General features: G+C 37.5%; 1 long non-coding RNA gene across 1 annotated transcript; it reads left to right on the top strand.

Moving 5' to 3' along the window:
• The first annotated feature begins 5,485 nt into the window (after positions 1-5,485).
• Positions 5,486-7,040, top strand: LOC145113632 (uncharacterized). Its single transcript, XR_013710818.1, has 2 exons — positions 5,486-5,663; positions 6,656-7,040. It is a non-coding gene; the product is annotated as an uncharacterized LOC145113632 (long non-coding RNA).
• Positions 7,041-7,596: the final 556 nt, after the last annotated feature.

The raw sequence follows: 7,596 nt of genomic DNA, 5'->3' as shown, positions 1-7,596 counted from the left end.
GGTAGATCGCGTGTTCGGTTATCTTGGATTGAGGTGAGTTTCCTCACTGTGTTTAGCGGTTCGAAGGCACCAATGTCGGCCCATGGTTTATTATGTTTAGGATGTGAGTTATATGCGTGACTCTTGCATGTGTTATGTGTTTATATGTATGTCGGGCAAGGCCTGATGATTATATTGTATGCTATTTATCTTTGTAATTTTTATGCATGTGTTTATGTTGTATGTATACAGGGTAGGGCCCGATGCCAGGAGGGGCCTGATAACTGACAGATCTGTTCCGAGTGGGGCCCGATGACGGGCGGGGCCTATTATATGTTGATATGTACGATATGTGGTATTTTAGGGAACTCACTAAGCTTTGTGCTTATGGTTTCTATGGTTATGGTTTCAGGTACTTTCGGTTCGGAAGGGAATTGCCCGACTTTATCGCAACACATGCACTTATGTTTCCAGAACTTGATGATTTTGGGATTATACTCTGATAACTGTTTTATTATTATATACTTTGAATGTTTGGAATAAGATAATTGGTGTTTTTGGTTGAACTAAAAAATAAAATTTTACCTTATAATTTTTGGGACGTTTCACTTTTGATTCCAACATCATGGGTCAAAAGAATGTACAGTTCGAGTTTGCAGGGTATTAGTTTTGGCTTATTATTGCGAGAGGGAAGGAAAAGCAGTCTATCGCCTAAGCGTTTGTGATTAGGTAGTTTTTATAGTATGTTTCTCAAGGATTTGTTGGATTTAGCAGCGCCGTTATGGTGGGTCGCTGGTTCTGAAATTTGTTGGTGACAGGAGGTGGTTCAGCGATGATGATTTGCGTTAAAGATGTCACTATTAGAGGTCATAAAATGGTCTATATGTCCCGGTGGAGGATCGACAGTCGACGTCCGCCAATTGGTGGTTTGCATCGGGATGGGGTTTTTTCGTTGGAGGATGTGGTTGAATAGCGACACTTTAATTCTGATAGGAAGCACGACATATGAAGAAAGAAGAGGGGCGATTGTTATCGGAGGGGCAACGTCAGCTAGCTAGGAGCGACATGTGATGGTGTCATCAAGGGTTGGTCCGGTGTTGACGTCAACGAGATGATCGAGAGAGAGAGGATGTATGATTTGGGAATGTGACAACTATGGTATTCTGAGGAAAGAAATGGACCAGGTGGTTCCCCTTTTTTTCCTTGTAGCTCGTAATGTATTTTGATGTGTGGGGCATTAGGAAGGATACGTGTATAGTATACAGATGGTGGGACCCAACCATTTTCCTCTTTTTCCTTTCTTTTGCTTTTTGGTCTGTTGAAATGAAACAAAAGTACATACATTAATGAAAAATGACCATTCTTGTAATTTCTTATACTATTTGTACAACTAGAAGACATATATGCTGAAAATGTGAAAGGTGATAGGGCAAATGCAATTTTTGAGATAAGGTATCTAAAAAATAACCAGATGTGTTTTGGTAAAAACGGGGTAAACACCAATAGGTTTCTATGAGGTTTCTTTGAGATGTACAAGTATCACAACATGGTTTACAAACAACTACTTCAATAGATAGAAATATACACAAAAAACCCCAACTAAAAAAGGTATCCTGATAATAAGAAACTAGGCATAAGGTAAGAACTCCTAAAAAAATTCTTTTCTCCCCAAGTTGCTGGAGAGATCACCAAAACATAAATGAAACACATCTGAGAAGATCCTTGCAAGGTTGAAACATGTCTGAATGAACGAAAAACGAGGAAAATCTAGAGATCTGAGCAAGGGTGAAGTAGATATTGGCGAGAGCCTAGCGGATCTGAACAAATGATGGTAAAAATGAATGGATCTTGACAAACCTAAGGTGAAATGCAACAAATATGAACAGATCGGGGTGAAACAAGTTTGAGACCAAGCGAGATTGGAATCCAAACAAATGATATTCGCTCGAGTCATACGGATGGCATGTAATGCCCGTGTTTCTAGGCTAGGCATTAATATTGACATTATAGTCTAGGTTAACCTTTGTAACTCATTTTGAAGAAATGAAAAGGAATTATGTGAATATTATGTGAATTATGTGTTTTATGCTTAATTATTAGAGTTTAATTAATTAAGAATAAAAATGAGCGTCAAAATTAAATATTAGATAAAGCCGATATCTATTAAGAAACTTGTAGTGGGCGTGACAAGGATTACGGATATATAAAGAATGCCGAAATCCGAGTTATAACGAAGAAGTTATGATCTGTCGAAGTTTCGCGACAAAACCGGCACGGGGCCGAATGTCGTAAAAAGTGAGTTTTCGATAAACTACTTGTTGGTCTTAGTTATCTAAACGAAACTCGTAGTGTTCGTTAAACCGAGAGTAGGTATAAAAAGAACGCCCAAATCTGACTTCGTATGAGGAAGTTATGATTTTTCGAAGTTTCAGCTTAGCAGTAGACAGCTAAAAACTCGAATTTTAGATCGAGTGATTTTTAGCCGACACGACCTAAACGAGAATCGAAGGTCTCGTCAATAGTAGCACAACGGTAAAAAGACAGACGAAAACGGACTTCAGATGAAGAAGTTATGAATTTTTAACGGATTTCCTGTCGCGGTCTGTTAAAAATAATAATTTAAAAATTAAAGTCAAAATTTGCCGACGAAGTCTAAACGAAAGTTGTAGAGCGTAATTTTACCTACGCGTGCATATAAAGAACGCCAAAAACGGAGCTCATATGCGAAAGTTATGGATTTTAGAAGTTTTGGCGCGAAAACTTAGAAATTTCGCATAGGTGGCTTCGGCCACGTCACCTTCGCTTAGAACGTGCCACGTGTCCGAAATTGGTGAGTCATGCGAGCCACGTGTCCGAGCTGCTGAGTCATCCGAAGTGGTCCAGTGAGAAGACGACGCGTGCCCCTTCCCTCGAGCGTCCGAACTTTCATAGAAGCCCACATGCGAGCAGGTGCCCTCCTCCTCGGATCCGGACTTTGGTCCAATCAGAGGCTGCCAGCGAGGCCTCGCATGCGCAGCCCATGTGCGAGCCACCTGTGCACCCTCGCTCAGCTGCTGCCGCGTGGCCTTCGCTCCTTATGCCACCTGCCCTCGCATGCTGACTCTTCCCTTCTAACCGACTTCAGACTTCCCTATAAATAGAGGGCTTGCGAGCCTTCTCGGTTACTTTTGGAATTTTGCCATATTTAGCCCCTTTTTCCATATTTTATTCATCTTAACATCCCCCAAAGCCTCGGTATCGATTATAACCCTCGGAATACGCCACGAAGAGCCCGAGAAGCCCGGAAAATTTATCTTTTCGGTTTCGAAGCCCGACCCTCGCAGAGCCCGATTTCTGAATAAAACTCCCGGTTTTATTAGAAACGAACGTTTTAGGAAACGAATTGCTGCCTGATTTTCATCAAATCAAGTGAGTGTATAGTCACCTTCATCTTACACCTAGATATGAAGTATTTTATATGAAATACGTGCTACGTGTAATTATATTAATTGTTTAACTGCGGTGACTGTTGAATTGATGTTTTATACAAGTTTTAAACTGTATATGTATTTTTATCTACAAATATGTTGGGTAAAACATGGGTAGATAGTGATGTGTGATAAAATAAAAGTGATGAGGCCTCGATGTGATTTGAGATCCAGTCATCTAGCGGAGTTTGGATGACGACCACGGACTTTCTAGACTGTCAAGTGGAACACTGGCAGACCCGCAACCTGTAGGTGTAATGAACTAGAGTGTTCATTCGCTGTACTCCATCCCCCTCATGGTTGCCTTTAGGACATGTATGGCTGAGGAAACCCCTTAGCAGTAGTGTCCATCCCGATGATATTCTTTAGGCTAGGTCCCTTGTGATAAGTGTTTAGGGACGTAAAGTGAGGATAACGGGAACGGGTAATCAGGGTTATTGTTGATTGGTGAACTTAATAAGTTTATTATTATTGTGGGTTGAAAACCCTATATGCTCACCAGGCTCTCATGCCTGACCCACTCAACTTTTTATGTTACAGGTAGTGGACCCCCGAGCATAGTCGGAGCACGATGAGAGATTTTGGATTATAGGCCATTAGTTGTAAATAACTGTTGAAAGGCTTATAATGTCTTGTTTATGCTTTTGATCTGTATCGGAACATGACATCCCGAGGTTTTGATATGAAATGAAATTATATATTTCTTAAAGAAAGGTTTTGACAAACTTTTATCATATTTTGTTTTGGGGACCAATTCCGCAACATCTTTTAAAAAGATTTCTCTGATTTTATTTTAAAAAGCAGAAATTAAATCGGTTTTTTCTGGCCGAGAAATTAGGAGATGTCACATGGCGCCAATGATACAAAATTGGAATCTAGTATTTAGGATCTTGTTGTCAGAGATCGAAAATGGTGCCATTAGCGAGTCTTGGACTTGATTCCTAGCTGTCATCAAGTAACAAAACTGTTAGAACCGCCCCAGTGATTATGCCCCGGGAGCAGAATCCAACGATCAAGTTAGATCGGTATATATGAGGAAATGGTTTCTCCAGGCGAGAGAGAACTATCTTAGTGAGGCAATGGTATGTGTATATAATAAGGGCTGATCTCCCAATGTGAGAGAATTCTGAGGGTCATGGTCATTCTCCATGGTGGAAGATGTGTTCTATTTATAGGGGACAATTAGGTCAGACCTTGGGCCAACCGAATTCGGACCCAACTAGCAAACGGCTAGGCGAGGCCGCCATGCAGATGAGGTTGCCAGGCAAGCGAGGGCGCTAGGCAGACGGGGTTACCAGACGACCGTCAGGTAGGGGCGCCATGCAACGCTAGCAAGCAGCACCTAGGCTGGGTTGCCAAGCTGATAAACCTATCATTATCAAATAATTTTGACCATTTTGACTTTTTAACTAATTTGAACGCTTAGCCCTACTAATAATTGGTTTTGACCGAGTCAGTGTACTATGATCGGTTACCATTATTCATAGGAAGTGGGAGATTGTCAAGCCTAGGCGAATTAATTACTTGTCTATACCGATGTTTTACAACACCACTTAAAACCTTTTTTCTTACTATCATTTCGACGAATAATTTTTTTTTTATCATGAATATATAACACGAAAAACAAGTTCGAAACTCATAAAACAATTAAAATTCGCTATAAAAACAAGTTTGAAACTTATAAACAAGTTCGAAACTCATCTTTGTAACTTACTTTGTCCAAACTAACAAAGTTTGGATTTCTATGGTTATTTACGAAATTTGCAATAAAAAACGGATAACTTTTTATTGTATCTATTTATAGAAGGGGAAAAGAAATTAAAGTATTTGAAAATGAACCCCCCCCCCCCCCCCCCCCCCCCCCCCCCCTACATAAAGGTGGTGTCAAAAGCACGTTACGGATTTGACAAAAAAATATCATGATGGGCCAAGTGGGCAAGTTAGCAATAGTTGAGGTACTATAGTGCAATTTGTTCTTTGTCTAATCCCAAAACTAAAAAGTACACAAATTACAAACCCGTGACCATTCTTCCCTGTTTTGACGCTGGAGGTGCAACTGCAACTTCTAGAGAGAGAAACAAAACAAGAGAGAAGATGACAAGGGGAAAACAGAAGATCGAGGCGCAGAAGAAAAATGCAGAGAAGAACCAGAAATCAAAAGGATCTCAATTTGAAGCACGTGCCGTTGCTCTCAAAATTACATGCCCTATCTGTAAAGTAAGTTCCTCTTTGCGCGATTTATATGATTGTTTAGATTTGATTAAGCTGATCGTTTATTTGAATTCTTATCTGGATTTCACATATATGATTAGAAGAAATTATTTATTCTATATGAACAACGGTAATTTTGATGTTGTAGCTGGGAGAGGAAGGAATTTGGAAGATTGTTTGCTTGTTTTAGTTCTATCGGGCTTTAAGTTACACAATTGGTTGAACTTTGATCTTTGTTTTGTTTGTACGATTAGAAAATACAATATTCTCTGCATGAGCAAGCAGTATTTTCGGTGTTGTAGCAGAGATAAGTAATTGGAAGATACACTCTTACGCATGTTGATATAGTGTGTATGTGTTGCTTTTTTAAAATTTGTTTGTATACTTATTGAATTTTGTTTTGAATTCTGATCTGAGTTTGCTTTGGAACAATTAGAAGAAATAGTAAGTCGATATAGACATATAGTGTGTATGTGTTGCTTGTTTTAAATTTTATTTACTTATTGAACTTTGTTTTGAATTCTCATCTGACTTTGATTTGGTAAATTAGAAGAAACACTTATTATAGAATAGTAATTTTGGTGGTGGAGCACAATAGTTGAAGAAATTTCAAGATACAAATATTGATCTAGTACTGGTTTGCTTGTTTTAGGTGTATTTGGCTTTATTTCTATTTGAAATTGATCTAGGTTTCATTTGGGTGATTAGACAAGATGATATATTCCATGAATTTATTGCATTTAGATAATTGTAAGTGATAGTATATCTATATGAACAGCAGTAATTTTGGTGTTGTGGCAGAAGCTTGAAACAAATTAGATGATACACATAGATATAGAATCATTTCTTCCTTATTTAAGTTTCATTTAGTTCTGAATGATAGTAGATGGCCATTTTACCCTTTTGTCCGGAATTAGTACCTAATGAAAAAATGACTTTCTTGTTTGACAACTGCTTGTAATATTAATGGAAAATGCATTGGGGTTTTGACTTTTCAGGTGCAGTTAGCAAATGAGAAGCAGCTTGTGGATCATTACAGCTCCAAGCATCCAAAGGAGAAGCCTCCAAGCAACCCTGAATGATCTGATGATCTGTATGCATTTGAATTGATGCAAAGGTTTGTGTTGTCTGTTTTTCTTTTTCATTTGCATGATGATGATATGTCTAGTGTTTCTTTTGCTTTGACATTTTCATTTCTGCCAAAACCGAGTATAAAAAAGCTTAATTGATATAGAGATGGTTTTGTTTTGTGATGTGTGATTCTAAATCCAAGAAAGATCTACTCAGTTATTATAGCAATTGGGTTGATCTTTCAAAGTATGATGTTGTAAGAAGAAAAAGATTGGAAGTATAATGTTGTAATTGGGTAGATTTTTTTTATCATATGATGCATCAATAATAAGGAAAAAATAAAATAAAAGTATAATGTTGTAATAGAAAGAAATGGAAGTAAGATGTTGTAATATACAAAAAAAAAAAAAAGAGTATGTTACATAAAAATGTTTGTTAATATCGGTAATAAAATAAGTCGAAAACTTATTGCCGACTTATACGATAGCTGCAAATGTGATGTATCTTATATGGACGGATCAATTTCTTAAGTGGAAAAGACTTATACAATAGCTGCAAATGTGTTGTGTTTCTTAAGTGGAAATATCACTTCTCTTTTTTTATACTCCATGTATGCTAAAAACAAATACATAATTATTAAGAGAGAGAAAAATCAAGGGTAAAAGTGGACTGATAACTTGCACCTTTTACTATACAACTAGATGAATTAACATCAATTATGAATGTGTATTAATTTAAAATATTTTTATTATTTTGAACCATATAATATTAATATATAAAACATTTACAAAGTTAAAATTTATAGTAGCCAATGCAATTTATAAAATAAAATCTTCAAAATTAATACACATGATATAAATGACTTCTA

Source organism: Lactuca virosa, chromosome 5 (genome assembly GCF_052849685.1).
Source record: "Lactuca virosa cultivar CGN04683 chromosome 5, Lactuca_virosa_CGN04683_v6, whole genome shotgun sequence".
NCBI classification, from domain to species: domain Eukaryota; kingdom Viridiplantae; phylum Streptophyta; class Magnoliopsida; order Asterales; family Asteraceae; genus Lactuca; species Lactuca virosa.
This window is presented reverse-complemented; position numbering and strand designations above follow the sequence as displayed.